Source organism: Pan troglodytes, chromosome 10 (genome assembly GCF_028858775.2).
Source record: "Pan troglodytes isolate AG18354 chromosome 10, NHGRI_mPanTro3-v2.0_pri, whole genome shotgun sequence".
NCBI classification, from domain to species: Eukaryota; Metazoa; Chordata; class Mammalia; order Primates; family Hominidae; genus Pan; species Pan troglodytes.
The window spans coordinates 14,707,491-14,730,433 of NC_072408.2; the positions used below are offsets into that span (position 1 = coordinate 14,707,491).

General features: G+C 39.9%; 1 protein-coding gene and 1 pseudogene across 7 annotated transcripts in view; one reads left to right on the forward strand and one right to left on the reverse strand.

The window, feature by feature from the left end:
• CD163 (CD163 molecule) overlaps window positions 1–22,943 on the reverse strand; it is a 145,316-nt gene that overhangs the window by 59,184 nt on the left and 63,189 nt on the right. The window lies entirely within an intron of this gene.
• LOC104001066 (tyrosine-protein phosphatase non-receptor type 11 pseudogene) lies at window positions 16,132–18,255 on the forward strand (annotated as a pseudogene).

Sequence of the window (22,943 nt, forward strand, 5' to 3'; positions counted from 1 at the left end):
ATATGGGACTATGTGAAAAGAACAAATCTATGTCTGACTGGTGTACCTGAAAGTGATGAGGAGAATGGAACCAAGTTTGAAAACACTCTTCAGGATATTATCCAGGAGAACTTCCCCAACCTAGCAAGGCGGCCAACATTCAAATTCAGGAAATAAAGAGAACACCACAGAGATACTCCCTGAGAAGAGCAACCCAAGACACATAATTGTCAGATTCACCAAGGTTGAAATGAAGGAAAAAATGGTAAGGGCAGCCAGGGAGAAAGGTTGAGTTACCCACAAAGGGAAGCCCATCAGACTAACAGTGGATCTCTCTAAAGAAACTCTACAAGCCAGAAAAGAGTGGGGGCCAATATTCAACATTCTTAAAGAAAAGAATTTTCAACCCAGAATTTCATATCCAGCCAAACTAAGCTTCATAAGTGAAGGTGAAATAAAATCCTTTACAGACAAACAAATGCTGAGAGATTTTGTCACCACCATGCCTGCCTTACAAGAGCTACTGAAGGAAACACTAAACATGGAAAGGAACAACCAGTACCAGCCACTGCAAAAACATGACAAATTGTAAAGACCATCGATGCTAGGAAGAAACTGCATCAACTAATGAGCAAAATAACCAGCTAACATCATAATGATATTAACCTTAAATGTAAATGGGCTAAATGTTCCAATTAAAAGACACAGACTGGCAAATTGGATAAAGAGTCAAGACCCATCAGTGTGCTGTATTCGGGAGACCCATCTCATGTGCAGAGACACACATGGGCTCAAAATAAAGGGATGGAGGAAGATCTACCAAGCAAAGGGAAAACAAAAAAAAAGCAGGGGTTGCAATACTAGTCTCTGATAAAACAGACATTAAACCAACAGAGATCAAAAGAGACAAAGAAGGCCATTACATAATGGTAAAGGGATCAGTTCAACAAGAAGAGCTAACTATCCTAAATATATATGTACCCAATACAAGAGCACCCAGACTCATAAAGGAAGTCCTTACAGAACTACAAAGAGACTTAGACTCCCACACAATAATAATGGGAGACTTTAACACCCTACTGTCAACATTAGACCGATCAATGAGACAGAAAGTTAACAAGGATATCCAGGAATTGAACTCAGCTCTGCACCAAGCAGGCCTAATAGACATCTACAGAACTCTCCACCCCAAATCAACAGAATATACATTCTTCTCAGCACCACATCGCACTTATTCCAAAATTGGCCATATAGTTAGAAGTAAAGCACTCCTCAGCAAATGTAAAAGAACAGAAATTATAACAAACTGTCTCTCAGACCACAGAGCTATCAAACTAGAACTCAGAATTAAGAAAATCACTCAAAACTGCTCAGCTACATGGAAACTGAACAACCTGCTCCTGAATGACTACTGGGTACATAATGAAATGAAGGCAGAAATAAAGATGTTCTTTGAAACCAACGAGAACAAAGACATAACATACCAGAATCTCTGGGACACATTTAAGGCAGTGCGTAGAGGGAAATTTATAGCACTAAATGCCCACAAGAGAAAGCAGGAAAGTTCTAAAATTGACACCCTAACATCACAATTGAAAGAACTAGAGAAGCAAGAGAAAACACATTCAAAAGCTAGGAGAAGGCAAGAAATAACTAAGATCAGAGCAGAACTGAAGGAGATAGAGACACAAAAACCCTTCAAAAAATCAATGAATCCAGGAGTTGATTTTTTGAAAACATCAACAAATTGATAGACTGCCAGCAAGACTAATAAAGAAGAAAAGAAAGAAGAATCATATAGACGTAATAAAAAATGATAAAGGGGATATCACCACAGATCCCACAGAAATACAAACTACCATCAGAGAATACTGTAAACACCTCTATGCAAATAAACTAGAAAATCTAGAAGAAAGGGATAAATTCCTCGACACATACACCCTTCCAAAACCAAACCAGGAAGAAGTTGAATCCTGAATAGACCAAAAACAGGTTCTGAAATTCAGGCAATAATTAATAGCCTGACAACCAAAAAAAGTCCAGGAACAGATGGATTCACAGCCGAATTCTACCAGAGGTACAAAGAGGAGCTGGTACCATTCCTTCTGAAACTATTCCAATCAATAAAAAAAAAAAGGAATCCTCCCTAACTCATTTTATGAGGCCAGCATCATCCTGATACCAAAGCCTGGCAGAGACACAACAACAAAAAAGAGAATTTTAGACCAATATCCCTGAAGAATATCAATGGAAAAACCCTCAATAAAGTACTGGCAAACTGAATCCAGCAGCACATCAAAAAGTTTATCCACCACGATCAAGTTGGCTTCATCCCTGGGATGCAAGCCTGGTTCAACGTACATGAATCAATAAACATATAAACAGAACCAAAGACAAAAACCACATGATTATCTCAATAGATGCAGATGCAGAAAAGGCCTTTGACAAAATTCAACAGCTCTTCATGCTAAAAACTCTCAATAAACTAGGTATTGATGGGAAATATCTCAAAATAATCAGAGCTTTTTATGACAAACCCACAGCCAATATCATACTGAATGGGCAAAAACTGGAAGCATTCCCTCTGAAAACTGGCATAAGACAAGGATGCCCTCTCTCACCACTCCTATTCAATATAGTGTTGGAAGTTCTGGCCAGGGCAATCAGGCAGCAGAAAGAAATAAAGGGTATTCAATGAGGAAAACAGGAAGTCAAATTATCCCTCTTTGCAGATGACATGATTGTATATTTAGAAAAACCCCATTGTCTCAGCCCAAAATCTACTTAAGCTGATAGGCACCTTCGCAAAGTCTTAGGATACAAAATAAATGTCCAAAAATCACAAGCATTCCTACACACCAATAACAGACAAACAGAGAGCCAAATCATGAGTGAACTCCCATTCACAATTGCTTCAAAGAGAATAAAATACCTAGGAATTCAACTTACAAGGGATGTGAAGAACCTCTTCAAGGAGAACTACAAACCACAGCTCAATGAAATAAAAGAGGACACAATCAAATGAAAGAACATTCCATGATCATGGATAGGAAGAATCAATATCGTGAAAATGGCCATACTGCCTAAGGTAATTTTTAGATTCAATGCCATCCCCATCAAGCTACCAATGACTTTCTTCACAGAATTGGAAAAAACTACTTTGAAGTTCATATGGAATCAAAGAAGAGCCTGCATTGCCAAGACAATCCTAAGCCAAAAGAACAAAGCTGGAGGCATCATGCTACTTGACTTCAAACTATACTACAAGGCTACAGTGACCAAAACAGCATGGTACTGGTACCAAAACAGAGATATAGACCAATGGAATAGAACAGAGCCCTCAGAAATAATACCATACATCTACAATCATCTGATCTTTGACAAACCTGACAAAAACAAGAAATGGGAAAAGGATTTCCCTATTTAATAAATGATGCTGGGAAAACTGGCTAGCCACATGTAGAAAGCTGAAACTGGATCCGTTCCTTACACCTTATATAAAAATTAATTCAAAATGGATTAAAGACTTACATGTTAGACCTAAAACCATAAAAACCCTAGAAGAAAACCTAGGCAATACCATTCAGGACACAGGCATGGGCAAGTACTTCATGACTGAAACACCAAAAGCAATGGCAACATAGCCAAAATTAACAAATGGAATCTAATTAAACTAAAGAGCTTCTGCACAGCAAAAGAAACTACCATCAGTGTGAACAGGCAACCTACAGAATGGGAGAAAATTTTTACAATCTACCCATCTGACAAAGGGCTAATATCCAGAATCTACAAAAAAATTTACAAGAAAAAAATCAAACAACTCCATCAAAAAGTGGGCAAAGGATATGAACAGGCACTTCTCAAAAGAAGACATTTATGCAGCCAACAGACACATGAAAAAATGCTCATCATCACTGGCCATCAGAGAAATGCAAATCAAAACCACAAGGAGATACCATCTCACACCAGTTAGAATAGCGATCATTAAAAAGTCAGGAAACAGCAGGTGCTGGACAGGATGTGGAGAAATAGGAACACTTTTACACTGTTGGTGGGACTGTAAACTAGTTCAACCATTGTGGAAGACAATGTGGCAATTCCTCAAGGATCCAGAACTAGAAATACCATTTGACCCAGCCATCCCATTACTGGATATATACCCAAAGGATTATAAATCATGCTGCTATAAAGACACATGCACACGTATGTTTACTGCAGCACTATTCACAATAGCAAAGACTTGGAACCAACCCAAATGTCCATGAATGATAGACTGGATTAAGAAAATGTGGCACATATGTGGAATACTATGCAGCCATAAAAAAGGATGAGTTCATGTCCTTTGTAGGGACATGGATGAAGCTGGAAACCATCATTCTCAGCAAACTATCGCAAGGACAAAAAACCAAACACCGCATGTTCTCACTCACAGGTGGGAATTGAACAATGAGAACACTGGACATGGGGTGGGGAACATCACACACTGGGGCCTGTCATGGGGTGGAGGGAGCGGGGAGGGATAGCATTAGGAGAAATACCTAATGTAAATGAAGAGTTAATGTGTGCAGCATACCAACATGGCACATGTATACATATGTAACAAACCTGCACGTCGTGCACATGTACCCTAGAACTTAAAGTATAATAACAACAAAAAAAATATTCTAAGCAGCAGAGCATTCAAGAGGTGACCTGGGTACTGTTAAAGGCATTCAGTTTTATAAAGAAAGCAGAGCATAAAAGTTTGAAAAATTTGCAACCTGACCATGTGATAGAAAAGAAAAACCAATTTTTGGAGAAGATATTCAAGCCAGCTGCAGAAATTTGCATATGTAGCATGGAGCCTAATACTAATCCTGAAGACTTTGGGGAAAATGTCTCCAGGCCATGTCAGAGACCTTTATGGCAGACCCTCCATCACAGGCCTGGAAGCCCAAGAGGAAAAAGTAGTTTTGTGGGCCAGGCACAGGGTCTCCATGCTGTGTGCAGTCTAGGGACTTGGTGCCCTGTGTCCCAGCCACTCCAGCCATGGCTGAAAGTGGCCAATGTAGAGCTCAGGCTGTGGCTTCAGAGGATGCAAGCCCCAAGCCTTAGTGTCTTCTATGTGGTGTTGAGCCAGTGGGTGCAGAGAAGTCAAGAATTGAGGTTTGGGAATTTCTGCCTAGATTTCAGAAGATTTATGGAAATGCCTGGATGCCCAGGTAAAAGTTTGCTGCAGGGGTGGGGCCCTCATGCAGAACCTCTGCTGGGGCAGTGTGGAAGGGAAATGTGGGGTTGGAACTCCCACACAGAGTCCCTACTGGGGTACCACCTGGTAAAGCGGTGAGAAGAGAGCCACCATCCTCCAGACCCCAGAATGGTAGATCCACTGACAGCTTGCACTGTATACCTGAAAAATCCACAGACAGTCAATGCCAGCTCATGAAAGCAGCCAGGAGGGAGGCTATACCCTGCAAAGCCAAAGAAGCAGAGCTGCCCAAGACCAAAGAAACCCACCTCTTGCATCAGCATGACCTGGATATGAGACCCAGAGTCAACAGAGATTATTTTAGAGCTTTAAAATTTGACTGCCCCACTGGATTTTGGACTTGCGTGGGCCCCGTAACCCCTTTGTTTTGGCCAATTTCTCTCATTTGGAATTGCTGGAAGTTCTGTTATTAGCCCTTAAATAAACTTGCTATTCCTATATTTTTCTCTCCTTCCTCTTTAAGGACAATACCTGTACCCCCATTGCATCTAGGAAGAACTAGCTTGCTTTTGATTTTGCAGGCTTATCGGCAGAAGGGACTTGCCTTGTTTTAGGTGAGACTTTGGACTGTGGACTTTTGGGTTAATGCTGAAATGAGTTAAGACTTTGGGGGACTGTTGGGAAGGCATGATTGGTTTTGAAATATGAGGACATGAGATTTGGAAGGGCCAGAGGTGGGATGATATGATTTGGCTGTGTCCCCACCCAAATCTCAACTTGAATTGTATCTCCCAGAATTCCCAAGTGTTGTGGGAGGAACCCAGGGAGAGGTAATTGTATCATGGAGGCCAGTGTTTCCTGTGCTATTCTTGTGATGGTCAATAAGTCTCATTAGATCTGAAGGGTTTATCAGGGGTTTCTGCTGTTGCTTTTTCCTCATTTTTCTCTTGACACTGCCATGTAAGAAGTAGGTTTTCCCTCCTGCCATGATTCTGAGGTCTCCCCCGCCATGTGAACTGTACGTCCAATTAAACCTCTTTTTCTTCCCAGTCTCGAGTATGTCTTTATCGGCAGCATAAAAACAGACTAATACACCATCCTTCTCAGTGGGAGCTTCAGAGCAGATCTGTCTTTATTTGGCTCCATCCCCTTTTATTACCTTTTTTCTACTAATTTTGAGGTTGGTTTGCCCTTGCTTTTCTAGTTCTTTATGATGCACCATTAGCTTGTCTATCTGAAGTTTCCTCTTTTTTTAATGTACACACTTATAGTTATAAACTTCCCTCATAGTACTTATTTTGCTGTATCCCATAGGTTTTGCTGTGTTGTGTTTCCATTATCATATGTTTCAAGAAAATTTTACATTTTCTTAATTTTTCCATTGACCCACTAGTCATTAAGGAACACATGGCTTAATTTCCATGTATTTATATAGTTTCCAAAATTCTTCATTATTGATTTCTGGTTTTATTCCATTATGGTCAGAGAAGATGCTTAGTATTATTTCAATTTTTAAAAATTTTTAAATTCTTGTGTTGGATGAAATGTTCTGTAAATATATTTTAGATCCATTTGGTCTATAGTGCAGATTAAGTCTAATGTTTCTTTGTTGATTTTCTGTCTGGATGATCTGTCCAATGCTGAAAGTGGGATGTTGAAGTCTCCAGCTATGATTGTATTGGAACTTATCTCTCCTTTTAGTGCTAATAATATTTACTTTATATATCTGAGTACTCCCATGTTGGGTGCATATATATTTAAAATTGTTACATCCTCTTGCTGAATTGACCACTTTGTCATCATATAGTGACCTTCTTTTTCTCTTCATACAGTTTTTGCCTTGAAATCTATTTTGTCTGGTATAAGGATAGCTACTCCTGCTCCTTTCTGGTTTCCAATGGCATGAAATATCATTCTCCATTTCTTTATTTTCAGTCCTCTGGTGTCTTTACAGGTGAAGTGCATTTCTTGTAGACAACAGATCAATAGGTCTTGTTTTTTCATCTATTCAACCAGTCTATGTCTTTCAATTGGAGAGTTTAGTCTATTTACATTCAATGGTATTATTAACAAGTAAGAACTTACTCCTGCCATTTTGTTGTTTTCTGATTATTTGTGGCCTTTTCTTTCTTTCCTTTAGTGAAGGTAATTGTCTCTGGTGATAGGATTTAGTCTCTTGCTTTTCTTTTTTTTTTCTTTTTTTTTTTTGGTATTGCTGTGTGTTTTCTTGTTTGAAGTTACCATGAGGCTTGCAAATACTCTCTTATAACCCATTATTTTCACCTGATAATAACTTACCACTGTTTGCATAAACAAAGAAGCAAAAATAAAAAGAATTCTATGCCTTAACTTCATCCCCCAACTTTTTAACCTTTTCTTGTTTCTATTAATTTTTTTTGTCTTGACTATGTCTTGAAAAGTTGTTATAGGTATTATTTTTGATTGGTTCATTGTTTAGTCTTTCTAATTAGGATAAGAGTAGTTTACAAAATACACTTGCAGTGTTATAATATTCTGTGTTTTTCTGTGTATTTACTACTACCAGTGAGTTTTGTACCTTCATATGATTACTTATTTCTCATTATGTTTTTTTCTTTCTGATTGAAGTACTGTCTTTAGCATTTCTTATAAGACAGGTCTACCGTTGATAAAGTCTCTCAAGTTTTGCTCGTTTGGGAAAGTGTTTATTCCTCCTTCATGTTTGAAGGATATTTTCACGAGATTTACTATTCTAGAGTAAAAGTTGTTGTTTGTTGTTGTTGTTGTTGTTTCCTTCAGCACTTTAAATATGTAATGCCACTCTGTCCTGGCCTGTAAGATTTCCACTGAAAAGTCTGCTGCCAGATGTATTGGAGATCCCTTGTTTGTTATTTGCTTCTTTTCTCTTGCTGCTTTTAGGATCCTTTCTTTATCCTTGAACTTTGGAAGTTTGATTATTAAATGCCTGAAGTAGTCTTCTTTGAGTTAAATCTACTTGTTGTATAACCTTCTTGAACTCAAATATTGATATCTTCCTCTAGGTTGTGAAGAGAAGTTCTCTGTTCTTATCCCTTCCAATAAGGAAGTTCTCTGTTATTAGCCCTTAAATAAACTTTCTATTCCTATATTTTTCTCTCCTTCCTCTTTAAGGCCAATAACTCTTAGAATTATCCCTTTGAGTCTATTTTCTAGATTCTGTAGGCATACTTCACTGTTTTTGTCTGTCTGTTTGTTTTTTTAGATGGAGTTTCACTCTTGTTACCCAAGCTGGAGTGCAATGGCATGATCTCGGCTCACTGCAACCTCCGCCTCCCAGGTTCAAGCAATTCTCCAGCCTCAGCCTCCTGAGTAGCTGGAATTACAGGCATGCACCGCCATGTCCAGCTAATTTTGTATTTTTAGTAGAGACAGGGTTTCTCCATGTTAGTCAGGCTGGTCTCGAACTCCCGACCTCAGGTAATCTGCTCACCTCAGCCTCCCAAAGTGCTGGGATTACAGGCATGAGCCACCACACCTGGCCAACACTAATTCTTTCTTTTGCTTGATCAATTATGCTATTAAAAGATTATGTTGTGTTCTTCAGTATGACAACTGCAATTTTTTTGCTCCAGAATTTCTGCTTGATTCTTTTTAATTATTTCAATTTCTTTGTTAAATTTATCTGACAGAAATCTGAATTCCTTCTCAGTGTTATCTTGAATTTCTTTGAGTTTTCTCAACACAGCTATTTTGAATTCTCTGTCTCAAAGGTCATATATCTCTGTTTCTCCAGGATTGGTCCCTGGTGTCTTATTTAGTTCACTTGGTGAGGTCCTGTTTTACTGGATGGTGTTGATGCTCATAGACATTCTTTGGTTTGTGGGCATGGAAGAGTTAGGCATTTACTGTAGTCTTCACTGTCTTGGCTTGTTTGTTCCCATCCTTCTTGAGAAAGCTTTCCAGATATTCCACAGGGCTTGGGTGTTGTGATCTAAGCTGTATTTGCTTTAGGGGCACCTCAAGCCCAGTAATACTGTGGTTCTTGCAAACTTGTAGATGTGTCACACTGATGGTCTTGGACAAGATCTGTGAGAATTATCTAAATTACTAGGCAGAGATTCTTGTTCTCTTCCCTTGCTTTCTCCCTCTCATAATGTTTTAAATAAAAGTTATAAAAGTAATATTTTCATCAATTATTAAATCTCATGTAATTAAAATTTTGTTTGCTTGACCTTGATTAGCAATTTCCTTAGCCCATCAGTTTCTTCATCAGAATTCCGGAAATTTTTATTTAGTCTATTAATTTTAAAATTATTAGAACTATGAGTTTAAGAGTACTTGTTAGAGTCTTTTTTATGAAAAGCAATTTTGGACTATAGCCAATTATAAATAATTATAGAGAAAAATAAAAATAATAACTATGGATAACAAAGACTTAGAATAGCTATGGTTAAAATATGATGAAAGTTCACAGCTGAAAAGAAAATTAAGTTTTCTTGTCATTTCTTTACAACATTTTAAGATAACAACCAGAATCATGATTGTGAGCTCATAACAGGTCCACCAGACTTTCATAGATTTCACTTAATCTTTAGAATACTTAGACCAATAACATCCATAAAAATATAACTTAAAAGAAGATTTAACCTAACAACCAAAATTATGACTAACATATTAGATTTTTATAAATTTATATAATTTTTGAAATATTCATCTCAATAATTTATCCATAAGTACAACTAAAAGAAGATCTAGTATCACTTATCATTTGACTATGCTTTTTATATCATTTACCAAATAAGCCTAATCATTTAAAATCTGCAGGATGAGAGATGTGTTCTTTGAGTCTCTCTAGGGGCTTAGCTTGAAAATTTCAAAGTTAATTTTAGTTCAAAAAGACTTCATTTAGAATTCTGGTCCTTGGAAAGCCTGTCAAAGATATCAAAAGGTTCAAAACACTTGATCAAAACAGAATAATAGGTCACTTTGAAATAGCAGTCATTTATTAAACCATAGTGAAAATAAAGACTTCAAAAGCATTAAAGAAAGTTACATGGATTTTAAAAACTTTAACCTCTCAAAGTTCTGCTTTCCTAATTTAAAAAACTGATAAAGATGACATTGGAAAATTATCTTGATAAAATGTAAATTCTTTTTTGTTTATTAGGCTGGGTACCAAAAAAGTTAAAAAAATTAAAAAAAAAATTTTTAAACTAAAACAAAAACTCCTTCACTGTGATTGCTTCTCCTTATGGGAAGCCCATTTAGATATCCTTGAGGTTGAGTCTGATGAAGAAGGCACTTGATTTTAATCAGATGTGGGAATAATGATGTCCAAAGCTATGAGTGTACCACATATTATAGAGGAATGTAAACAAGAAAACTATTATTTTGAGCAGGGGAATACATGGTTTTTCAGGACAGTATGGGAAGTATCCTGGATACATGGAATAATTTAGACACATTAAAAAAACCACTAGTATGGAATCAAATTGGGGAAAAACTTTGAGATATTGGCTTTCTTACACAATTCAGCCAGTTCTGGCTAAAATGTAAACATTAAAAATGTAACCCTACAGTTATTTAAAATTGAAAAAAAGCATAAAAGTAGACTGCTAAAAATCAAACTGCTATGGAATCTGCTTTACCCCCAATTTTGGCCCATTAACTTAATTAGGACAAGTGATGTTCAGCCATGTGAACAGGCCTCATTTTGTCAAAAATATAATTTGGATCCAACTGCTTTTTTTTTTTTTTTTTGAGAAAGGATCTCACTATGTTGGCCAGACTGGAGTCAAACTACTGGGCTCAAGGGAGACGCTAATCTCAGCTTCCTCAGAAGCTGAGACTACATGCATGAGCCACTATAACCAGTTTTTTAATCCAGCTGCCTTTTGTAAACCAGTAAGTTTGTTTTACTGTCTCATGGCTAAAATTCTAAAACAAAAGCTATAATACATTTGTGTGAATGTATGTGTGTTTAGGTGTGTTTATCCATGTGTACATGTATTATGTCATATATTGTGTTTACATGGTAAAATCTGATATAGTCAGCCAGAAATCTCTTAAGAAATTTTACTCAGATTGTCTTAGGTAAATGAGTGCTCATATAAAGACAAACATTTTAGCATCAGGCCATAATAGCAGAGTTAGAACTGGAGAAAAATAGTTATGGGAGCTGACAAAAAAGTTGAAGGGGAGACTTATCACCCCAACTAATCAAAACAAACAAACAAACACCTTTTCAAGGGGAGAAAGAAAAAGAGCAAAAGGCAGTGATGCATTCCTGCAAATCATATGCAAGGAGGTACTTTTTGTTTGGTTGACTAGTCAATGCAGATGGTGAAGCGCTTTAGAAGTTATGTTTGTTTGTTTGTTTTGCTTTGTCTGTTGGTCCCTGTGTGGCAGACAGAGCAATTTTTGTGGCAGATACAGTTTACATTATTTCTCTGAGCTCAAGATTTTGATCTGTTTAATCTGAGAGCTTAACTTTTTATAAACGTTTGTCTAGTTCTTTTTTTTTTAGAATATTAATTATTCAACTAATTGTTCCATCACCCTGAGCATACATTGGTAAGACAAGCCTAACTAAATATGTACATTTTCAAAAGGTGTTTAGATTGTTGGTTATAATGAAGCTGTTGTAATTTGTAAAGCCATTCAGTTGAAAGCTTTTTAAGACTTTTTAAAAAGTCTTGGCTGGAGCGCCATAAGCCATCCATTTTATCTCAACACCAATAGAAGAGTTATCAGATTCAAAGTAGGCAGGAAAAAAAGTAGAGACAGACACAAAACTTAGAAAGCTTTACATGTTTGCTCCATAGTTGTAGGGTTTGTTTGTTTGTTTTGTTTTGTTTTTTGAGAGAATTCAAACAGTGAACACTTGACCTCAGAATTTCTCTTGCTGCTCCCTTCTCTCTGGGATCTGTAATTAATACAGTGCTTCTGTTATTTCATGTGTTTTGCTATGTTGGCTCCTCTGTTTCTCACCTGACCAATACACCTGAACTGAACACTCCTCCCAGGCAGGGCTCTCTTAGAGAGTGGCTATCTTGGTAGGAATAAACTGGACACAGGTCAGAGAAGAGTGCAAGAACATCTGCTAGCTTAATAAAGTTTCCTGTGAGAGGAACACCTGGTGAAGCGGCAGACACTTAGGCACTGAGTTGTCTTCCAGGATAAAAAAAAGTGTCCCACGAAAGACACACTGTAAACACCCACTGCAACCTCTTCTGGAACAAAAACTCGAGGAAAATCACAACAGCTGGTCTTCAATGGCAGTTGAAAATCAAAGATGTCAAAGAGATCACCTACCAGGATCTTTCTTTTCAAAAGAAACATAGAAGGAATGGCCAGATCTATGTAAGAAAATCCAGCAGGAGGTGAGACCCCATAGCCAAAAAAAAGAAATATTCAAAACAGAAACTGAGGGAAGAGAGAGACCCTCTCATATTGTTTTATATTGTTTTATACTCAGAAAAGGAAAGAGAAGTGAAACTAAAGGCAGGTAGCCTGGCGCCTGGGAACCAGACCCGAAACCAAGGAACCAGACCTGAAATCAGGCCAGGGCCTGCCTGACCTAAGCCTGGTAGTTAAAATTCGACCCCTGACCTAGCAACTGTTGTTGTCTATAGATTCCAGACATTGTACGGAAGGACACTGTGAAACCTCCCGCTCTGTTCTGTTTCACTCTAACCACCGGTGCTTGCAGCCCCTGTCACGTACCCCCTGGCTTGCTCAATCGATCAAGACCCTCTCACGTGGACCCTCTTAGAGTTGTGAGCTCTTAAAAGGGACAAAAATTGAGCACCTGATGAGCTCAGATTTTAAGACGCTAGCCTGCCGACGCTCCCAGCTGATTAAAGCCACTCCCTTCACTATCTCGGTGTCTGAGGGGTTTTGTCCATGGCTCATCCTGCTACAAGACAATTGTCCATGTGTCAAATCATATTAACACATCAGACAAAATAAAGATTGTAAAGATTCTTCTGGATTTGTAGAGTGCAGGTCAATAATGAACTTGGTGAGAAGAGTTTCAGTGAAGTTATTTTTATTTTTTGTGAAATATGAATAAACGATGTAGTACAGATTGTGAGTGAGCTTAATGACAGAACTGAAGGCCAGGTGAGGATAGGGAGAGTGATTTAAAGTGTTTTCTATCTGCTCAGCTATGTTGTTTTACCCAGCAGTGATCACAGCCAAAGGAGGAAAACAGAATTGAGAAACAGGATCCCAGTGAAATTTAGCTATCATGTCTCTCTGGGTCACCCACTCACAACTTCCCCATCATTGTGTAACAGTTCATCATTCTTACTAATTCCAGAAAAAAGTATACTGCAACCCTGCCAAGAAAGAGCTACTTCCCATTCTTTCTGTTCCACTCTACTGTCTAAAAAGATTTCTAGTCCCTGTGAAATGTTCTAACAGGAATGCTATAGATGACAAGTTCTTCTGGTACTCTTAACCATTTACTGCAGTTCCCAAAAGCAGAGACAGTAAAAATTTGCCTAAAATGAAAGGCAAATGTCAGTGTTTTCAGAAAGAGGAATAGTTTGTTTCTTAAAGGAATGTCAGATTGTTTACTTTGTGTCAACTCAGAAATTAAAGACAAGAAAGATAACATTAACATAATCTACCATCAGAAAAGCAAACAGAGAAAAACAGCAGTGCAGACCAACAAGAGTTCCTACATCGTGTGCTAATTTCAGTCCTCCATAATCATAGCACACCTGTATACAGTTCCAAAGGGGCAGTGAAAAACAAGAAAGAATGTATTGATTTACACAATGCTCTTTGCTGAAAATTAAATGAAATCTCTATGAACATGAGTTTGAATTCTGGCCCTGCTAAGTTGAACTGATAAAGTGGAAGAAGGAAAAGTGTGGGCCTTGCTGTTCTGTCACAGTGTTTGAAAGGGCATTCAAATTATTTGCATCTCAAGAAAACATCTTGGAGAGCACTTCCAAGATGGCCAAATAGGAACAGCTCTGGTCTGCAGCTCCCAGTGAGATCGACACAAAAGACGGGTGATTTCTGCATTTCCAACTGAGGTACCTGGTTCATCTCACTGGGACTGGTTGGACAGTGGGTGCAGCTCATGGAGGGTGAGCTGAAGCAGGGCAGGACATCGCCTCACCTGGGAACTGCAAGGGGTCAAGGGATTTCCTTTCCTAGCCAAGGGAAGCAGTGACAGACTGTACCTGGAGAAACAGTACACTCCTGATGAAATACTGCACTTTTCCCACAGTCTTAGCAACCAGCAGACCAGGAGATACCCTCCTGTGCTTGGCTCAATGGGTGCCACACCCATGGACCCTTGCTCACTGCTAGCACAGCAGGCTGAGATTCACCTGCGATGCAGCAGCTTGATGTGGGGAGGGGTGCCTGCCATCGCTGAGGCTTGAGTAGGTCACAGTGTAAACAAAGAGGCCAGGAAGCACGAACTGGGTGGATCCCACCTCAGCTCAACAAGGCCTACTGCCTCTATAGATTCCACCTCTGCAGGCAGGGCATAGTAGAACAAAAGGCAGCAGCTTCTGCAGACTTAACCGTCCCCATCTGAAAGCTCTAAAGAGACCAGTGGTTCTCTCAGCACAGCGTTCTAGCTCCAAGAATGGACAGACTGCCTCCTTAAGTGGGTCCCTGACCCCCGTGTAGCCTGACTAGCAAACACCTCCCAATAGGGGCCAACAGACACCCCAAACAGATGGGTACCCCTCTGGGATGAAGCTTCCAGAGGAAGGATCAGGCAGCAATATTTGCTGTTCTGCAGCCTCTGCTGGTGATACTCAGGAAACAGGGTCTGGAGTGGACCTCCAGCAAACTCTAACAGTCCTGAAGCTGAGGGATCTGACTGTTAGAAGGAAAACTAACAAACAGAAAGGAATAGCATCAACATCAACAAAAATGACATCTACACCAAAGACCCATCTGTAGGTCATCAACATCAAAGACCAAAGGTAGATAAAACCACAAAGATGAGGAGAAACCAGGGAAGAGGAGCTGAAACTTCAAAAAAATAGAGTGCCTCTTCTCCTCCAAAGTATCGCAGCTCCTCGCCAGCAAAGGAACAAAACTGGACAGAGAATGAGTTTGATGAGTTGACAGAAGTAGGCTTCAGAAGGCCGGTAATAATGAACTTCTCTGAGCTAAAGGAGCATATTCTAACCCATCGCAAAAAAGCCAAAAACCTTGAAAAAAGGTTAGACAAATGGCTAACTAGAATAAACAGTGTAGAGAAAACCTTAAATGACCTGATGGAGCTGAAAACCATGGCATGAGAACTTCATGATGCATGCATAAGCTTCAGTAGCTGATTTGATGAAGTGAAAGAAAGGATATCAGTGATTGAAGATCAAATTAGTGAGAAGACAAGATTAGAGAAAAAAGAGTAAAAACAAATGAAAAAAGCCTCCAAGAAATATGAGACTATGTGAAAAGACCAAATACACGTTTGACTGGTGCACCTGAAAGTGACGGTGAGAATGGAACCAAGTTAGTTAATATCCAACTCTTCAGGATATTATCCAAGAGAACTTCCCCAACCTAGAAAGACAGGCCAAAATTCAAATTCAGGAAATAAAGAGAACACCACAGAGATACTCCTTGAGAAGAGCAACCCAAGACACATAATTATCAGATTCACCAAGGTTGAAACAAAGGAAAAAATGGTAAGGGCAGCCAGGGAGAAAGGTCGGGTTACCCACAAAGGGAAGCCCATCAGACTAACAGTGGATCTCTCTAAACAAACCCTACAAGCCAGAAGAGAGTGGGGGCCGATATTCAACATTCTTAAAGAAAAGAATTTTCAACCCAGAATATCATATCCAGCCAAACTAAGCTTCATAAGTGAAGGTGAAATAAAATCCTTTACAGACAAACAAGTGCTGTGAGATTTTGTCACCACCAGGCCTGCTTTACAAGAGCTCCTGAAGGAAGGACTAAACATGGAAAGGAGGGAGGAGCGAGCCGGGCCGGGGGGCAGCTGCACAGTCTCTCCGGGATCCCCAGGCCTGGAGGGGGGTCTGTGCGCGGCCGGCTGGCTCTGCCCCGCGTCCGGTCCCGAGCGGGCCTCCCTTGGGCCAGCCCGATGTGACCGAGCCCAGCGGAGCCTGAGCAAGGAGCGGGTCCGTCGCGGAGCCGGAGGGCGGGAGGAACATGACATCGCGGAGATGGTTTCACCCAAATATCACTGGTGTGGAGGCAGAAAACCTACTGTTGACAAGAGGAGTTGATGGCAGTTTTTTGGCAAGGCCTAGTAAAAGTAACCCTGGAGACTTCACACTTTCCGTTAGAAGAAATGGAGCTGTCACCCACATCAAGATTCAGAACACTGGTGATTACTATGACCTGTATGGAGGGGAGAAATTTGCCACTTTGGCTGAGTTGGTCCAGTATTACATGGAACATCACGGGCAATTAAAAGAGAAGAATGGAGATGTCATTGAGCTTAAATATCCTCTGAACTGTGCAGATCCTACCTCTGAAAGGTGGTTTCATGGACACCTCTCTGGGAAAGAAGCAGAGAAATTATTAACTGAAAAAGGAAAACATGGTAGTTTTCTTGTACGAGAGAGCCAGAGCCACCCTGGAGATTTTGTTCTTTCTGTGCGCACTGGTGATGACAAAGGGGAGAGCAATGACGGCAAGTCTAAAGTGACCCATGTTATGATTCGCTGTCAGGAACTGAAATACGACGTTGGTGGAGGAGAACGGTTTGATTCTTTGACAGATCTTGTGGAACATTATAAGAAGAATCCTATGGTGGAAACATTGGGTACAGTACTACAACTCAAGCAGCCCCTTAACACGACTCGTATAAATGCTGCTGAAATAGAAAGCAGAGTTCGAGAACTAAGCAAATTAGCTGAGACCACAGATAAAGTCAAACAAGGCTTTTGGGAAGAATTTGAGACACTACAACAACAGGAGTGCAAACTTCTCTACAGCCGAAAAGAGGGTCAAAGGCAAGAAAACAAAAACAAAAATAGATATAAAAACATCCTGCCCTTTGATCATACCAGGGTTGTCCTACACGATGGTGATCCCAATGAGCCTGTTTCAGATTACATCAATGCAAATATCATCATGCCTGAATTTGAAACCAAGTGCAACAATTCAAAGCCCAAAAAGAGTTACATTGCCACACAAGGCTGCCTGCAAAACACGGTGAATGACTTTTGGCGGATGGTGTTCCAAGAAAACTCCCGAGTGATTGTCATGACAACGAAAGAAGTGGAGAGAGGAAAGAGTAAATGTGTCAAATACTGGCCTGATGAGTATGCTCTAAAAGAATATGGCGTCATGCGTGTTAGGAACGTCAAAGAAAGCGCCGCTCATGACTATACGCTAAGAGAACTTAAACTTTCAAAGGCTGGACAAGGGAATACGGAGAGAACGGTCTGGCAATACCACTTTCGGACCTGGCCGGACCACGGCGTACCCAGCGACCCCGGGGGCGTGCTGGACTTCCTGGAGGAGGTGCACCATAAGCAGGAGAGCATCATGGATGCAGGGCCGGTCGTGGTGCACTGCAGTGCTGGAATTGGCCGGACAGGGACGTTCATTGTGATTGATATTCTTATTGACATCATCAGAGAGAAAGGTGTTGACTGCGATATTGACGTTCCCAAAACCATCCAGATGGTGCGGTCTCAGAGGTCAGGGATGGTCCAGACAGAAGCACAGTACCGATTTATCTATATGGCGGTCCAGCATTATATTGAAACACTACAGCACAGGATTGAAGAAGAGCAGAAAAGCAAGAGGAAAGGGCACGAATATACAAATATTAAGTATTCTCTAGCGGACCAGACGAGTGGAGATCAGAGCCCCCTCCCGCCTTGTACTCCAACGCCACCCTGTGCAGAAATGAGAGAAGACAGTGCTAGAGTCTATGAAAACGTGGGCCTGATGCAACAGCAGAAAAGTTTCAGATGAGAAAACCTGCCAAAACTTCAGCACAGAAATAGATGTGGACTTTCACCCTCTCCCTAAAAAGATCAAGAACAGACGCAAGAAAGTTTATGTGAAGACAGAATTTGGATTTGGAAGGCTTGCATTGTGGTTGACTACCTTTTGATAAGCAAAATTTGAAACCATTTAAAGACCACTGTATTTTAACTCAACAATACCTGCTTCCCAATTACTCATTTCCTCAGATAAGAAGAAATCATCTCTACAACGTAGACAACATTATATTTTATAGAATTTGTTTGAAATTGAGGAAGCAGTTAAAATTGTGCGCTGTATTTTGCAGATTATGGGGATTCAAATTCTAGTAATAGGCTTTTTTATTTTTATTTTTATACCCTTAACCAGTTTAATTTTTTTTTCCTCATTGTTGGGGATGATGAGAAGAAATGATTTGGGAAAATTAAGTAACAACGACCTAGAAAAGTGAGAACAATCTCATTTACCATCATGTATCCAGTAGTGGATAATTCATTTTGATGGCTTCTATTTTTGGCCAAATGAGAATTAAGCCAGTGCCTGAGACTGTCAGAAGTTGACCTTTGCACTGGCATTAAAGAGTCATAGAAAAAGAATCATGGATATTTATGAATTAAGGTAAGAGGTGTGGCTTTTTTTTTTCTTTTTTCCAGCCGTTGACCAATTATAGTTCAGCTGTTGACTGAGAAGTTTGTGGTGGGAAAACGTTTGCCATATTTTCTTTGCATTTGAGTAATTGTCTTGTACTTAGAAAAAAGGCATCTATGAATGACCAGTGTTTTTGGTCGTCAAATGTTGCTGACAAACTTATCCCAAAACTTTAGTGGCTTAAAAAAACCTGCCCCCAACTGTTCGTCAATCTGAGCTGGGCTCAGCTGGGCTGTTCTTCTGCCAGCCTGCAGGTGGCCACTCATGTGGTCAGCAGGTCGGCGGAGAGACTGGGATGGCTGGGCTTCTCTCTCTGCCTGCAGTCCTGAGTCTCTCCTTCTTCGTGTAGTCTCTTTCAGTGGCCTGGCTGGCAGGGTAGCTAGACCTCTCACATGCAGCTCAGAGCTCCCAAGAGCTCAAAAGCAGAAATGGCCAGGCCTTCTGAAAACTTAAGTCCAGAATTGTCACAGTGTCCCTTCTACTTCCCTCTATTGATGATGATGATGATGATGATGATGATGATTTTTTCTAATCAGAAGAAAGCTGGGGTATGCCCTCTACTTACTAAACAAGTCACAAGCCCAGCTCAGATTCAAGAAAAGGGTGTGAAGTAGAGGTGCAGTTAAGTGGGGGGCCACTAGTCTAACAGATGGTCACAACCAGTGCCATGGAAAACCAAGGATATTAGCAAAAGTAGAAGTTGCTAGTGACCTTGGGAAGCCGAAGCTGCTTACAGTAGCTGGGACAAGCTGAAAGTCAGATTAAGAAATAAAGAGAGGGCCTTCAAGAAGCTTCCTGAATGATTTCTGCTAGCCCTGAGCCTATTTTTGGAACCAGCACTTGGGGAAACTGATCTTGTGAGCATGGATGTGTTTAGGGACACAGGGCTTTTGAGAGCAGCACCACCCCACTGGGGCATCCCCAGACTTGGGAAACGTGACTCTTTCTTAATGCCACTGGGTTTTAGTCAGGCCACAGTGAGAAGGAACAGCCCTAACAGGCCTCCAGCCAGGTTGGATGAGCTCATTTTTGTTGTAGCCAACCAGTAAGATTTGCTAACGTTCTACCTTAAGTGCCTTCTCCAAAGACATCCCTCTTTGCCTCATATGTTGAATCATCCAGTGCGGATATTTCAATGACAATATCATTGGTTGACTTTTGTGATGGTAATAATGCTATGGCATCTTTGCCGTGAAGTTGTGGCCTCCTTGGATTCTTCTGACTTTGGCTTCTGAAAGGAAGGCCTAGATCCAGCCCTGGTGGTAGTTCCTTTCTGAGGTCTCTCAGTCCCTTGAGACTTTGGGGTAGTTTGGCTGCCATTCTCACTGACAAAATGTATATCAGCCCCCACCTCCACCCCCCAATATTCCTTGAACTTTGAATTGCTTCAGAACACAGGTGTGGCCTGAAGGTATTCCCTTATTAGGGAAGTGTCACTGCTGTCTTCTAGTCAAACTTGTAAAGAAAAAGATTCCAGTTCAGTATTTGCAGCAAGAAGCTTGAATCCTGTTCTTTTTATCGCATTGTTACATCGACTCATTCTCCATTTTGCTTTGGTTTTGTCTTGACTTGACTTGACTTTGGGGGTAAAGTCTTTCACCAGCACACAAGAGTTTGATTGTACAAATATATCTTCTGCATTAACATCTCTGCCTGTTGCTTAAGATCAGTTGCTTTTATACTCAGAATGGAAATACCTGATCTTGGCTAGTTTTGTTATAAGATATTGATTTCATTTAGATTTCCCTCCACGAGGTCAGCAAACTATCATGTTCTTATGTAAACTTAGGCCAAGGCCAGAGTTATCATAGTCCCTAGGTTGCTACGGCTTATCATGTGCTTGGTAAAAGGTGATCGCAGGTTCTCAGACGAGTTTACTTTACATGAGATGGAATCAGGCAGAGAGGCTGGGATGATGGAGAAAGCTCGAGGTGAAGTTTTAAAAAAAAGTTGTGGAAAGGAAAGTTCCAAAGAGGTGGTTTCTGAGGAAGTCAGAGCGCCCAGGGCCAGAGCAGTCAGTAATGGGTGAATGAGGTTGTTTGGAAAGTCGGTGTGACAGACACATGGATGCCATCTACTTCTAGGTTGCTGGTGGGTATTAAATATGCACAATATTCCATAGCTCACTGAGGATTTTAAAATTATAAGCATAGGATTTTATATTTTGGGGTGAAAGAGTTATCTGGCACATGGTATTGGAGTTTAAAAAAAAGCCAAATTTCACAGTCTTAATAACTTTTTTTAAAAAAAACTAAAACGCGCTTCATGTCCAGTGTGTGGCCCTTCTGAAACTTATGGTCATCTCTCCCACTGAAACCAAGGTCTTTTCAAATGTGGCTAAATGGGGATGAGAAGACACGGGTGGGACTTTCTTGGTGTGTGTGCATTCTTTAAAGAGCCAAGTTGCTTCGGGGAAACAGCCAGGAAAATGGTCAAGATTATTTTTAGAGGTTATTTTATTGGGGATTTTAAGAACTAATAACATCTTGAGTTATTTTTAATTCAGGGGGATGTGGAAAGGTTTGCAATTGTCAAGTGTTTTGTTGTAGCTTAGTATCCATAAGGGAAACTTAGACTATAGACATAACTACAAAGCCAGTGCAGCTTTTGTTTTCTGTATGTTGTTGGGGGATCAACTTTCACACATAGCAAGCACATGGCCTCCCTGATGTCAGGATGCCTTTGTTAGGATCTGTATTTGCCCTTAATTTTGTTGAAATCTTTTTTCCTTCTTCCTCTTGAAAAGTTCCAAAATATAGTTTATTGTATCTTTCATCACTAAAAATTTGTTCCTTTTTCACTATGGGCAGTTCACACAAGGCAAAAACTATTGAACAGTTGGTTTTAGTGTGTTGTATAACTTTGCTGTATATCAAACTAATTTTGACAAGTTTTCATCCTAAGCCTCAAATCATGTAATTAATAATTTGCCTGTTTATTTATGACCTAATTGTGATTCTTTTATTAATAAAAGCTAATGGGAAAAGGAAAAAAAAAAAAAAAAAAACATGGAAAGGAACAACCAGTACCAGCCACTGCAAAAACATGCCAAATGGTAAAGACCATTGATGCTATGAAGAAACTGCATCAATTAACAGGCAAAATAACCAGCTAACATCATAACGACAGGATCAAATACAAATATAACACTATTAACCTTAAATGTAAATGGACTAAATGCCCCAATTAAAAAACACAGACTGCCAAATTAGATAAAGAGTCAAAACCCATCTGTGTGCTGTATTCAGGAGACCCATCTCACATGCAGAGATGCACATAGACTCAAAATAAAGGGATGGAGGAAGATCCACCCAGAAAATGAAAACCAAAAAAAAAAAAAAAAAAAAAAAAAAGGGTTGCAATCCTCGTCTCTGATAAAACAGACTTTAAACCAACAAAGATCAAAAAAGACAAAGAAGACGACTAGATAATGGTAAAGGGATCAATTCAACAAGAAGAGCTAACTATCCTAAATATATATGCACCCAATACAGGAGCACCCAGATTCATACAGCAAGTCCTTAGAGACATACAAAGAGACTTAGACTCCCACACAATAATAATGGGAGACTTTACCACCCCACTATGAATAGTAGACAGATCAACGAGACAGAAGGTTAAAAAAGATATCCAGGACTTGAACTCAGCTCTGCACCAAGCAGACCTAGTAGACATCTACAGAACTCTCCACCACAAATCAATAGAATATACATTCTTCTCAGCACCACATCACACTTATTCTAAAATTGACCGAATAATTAGCAGTAAAACACTCCTCAGCAAATGTAAAAGAAAAGAAATCACAACAAACTGTCTCTCAGACCACAGTGCAATCAGATTAGAACTCAGGATTAAGAAACTCACTCAAAACTGCACAACTACATGGAAACTGAACAACCTGCTCCTGAATGAATACTGGGTAAATAACAAAATGAAGGCAGAAATAAAGATGTTCTTTGAAACCAATGAGAACAAAGACAGAATGTACCAGAATCTCTGGAAAACATTTAAAGCAGTGTGTAGAGGGAAATTTATAGCACTAAATGCACACAAGAGAAAGCAAGGAAGATCTAAAATCGACACCCTAACATTGCAATTAAAAGAACTAGAGAGGCCAGGCACGGTGGCTCACGTCTGTAATCCCAGCACTTTGGGAGGCCGAGGTGGGCAGATCACGAGGTCAGGAGTTCAAGACCAGCCTGGCCAACATGGTGAAACC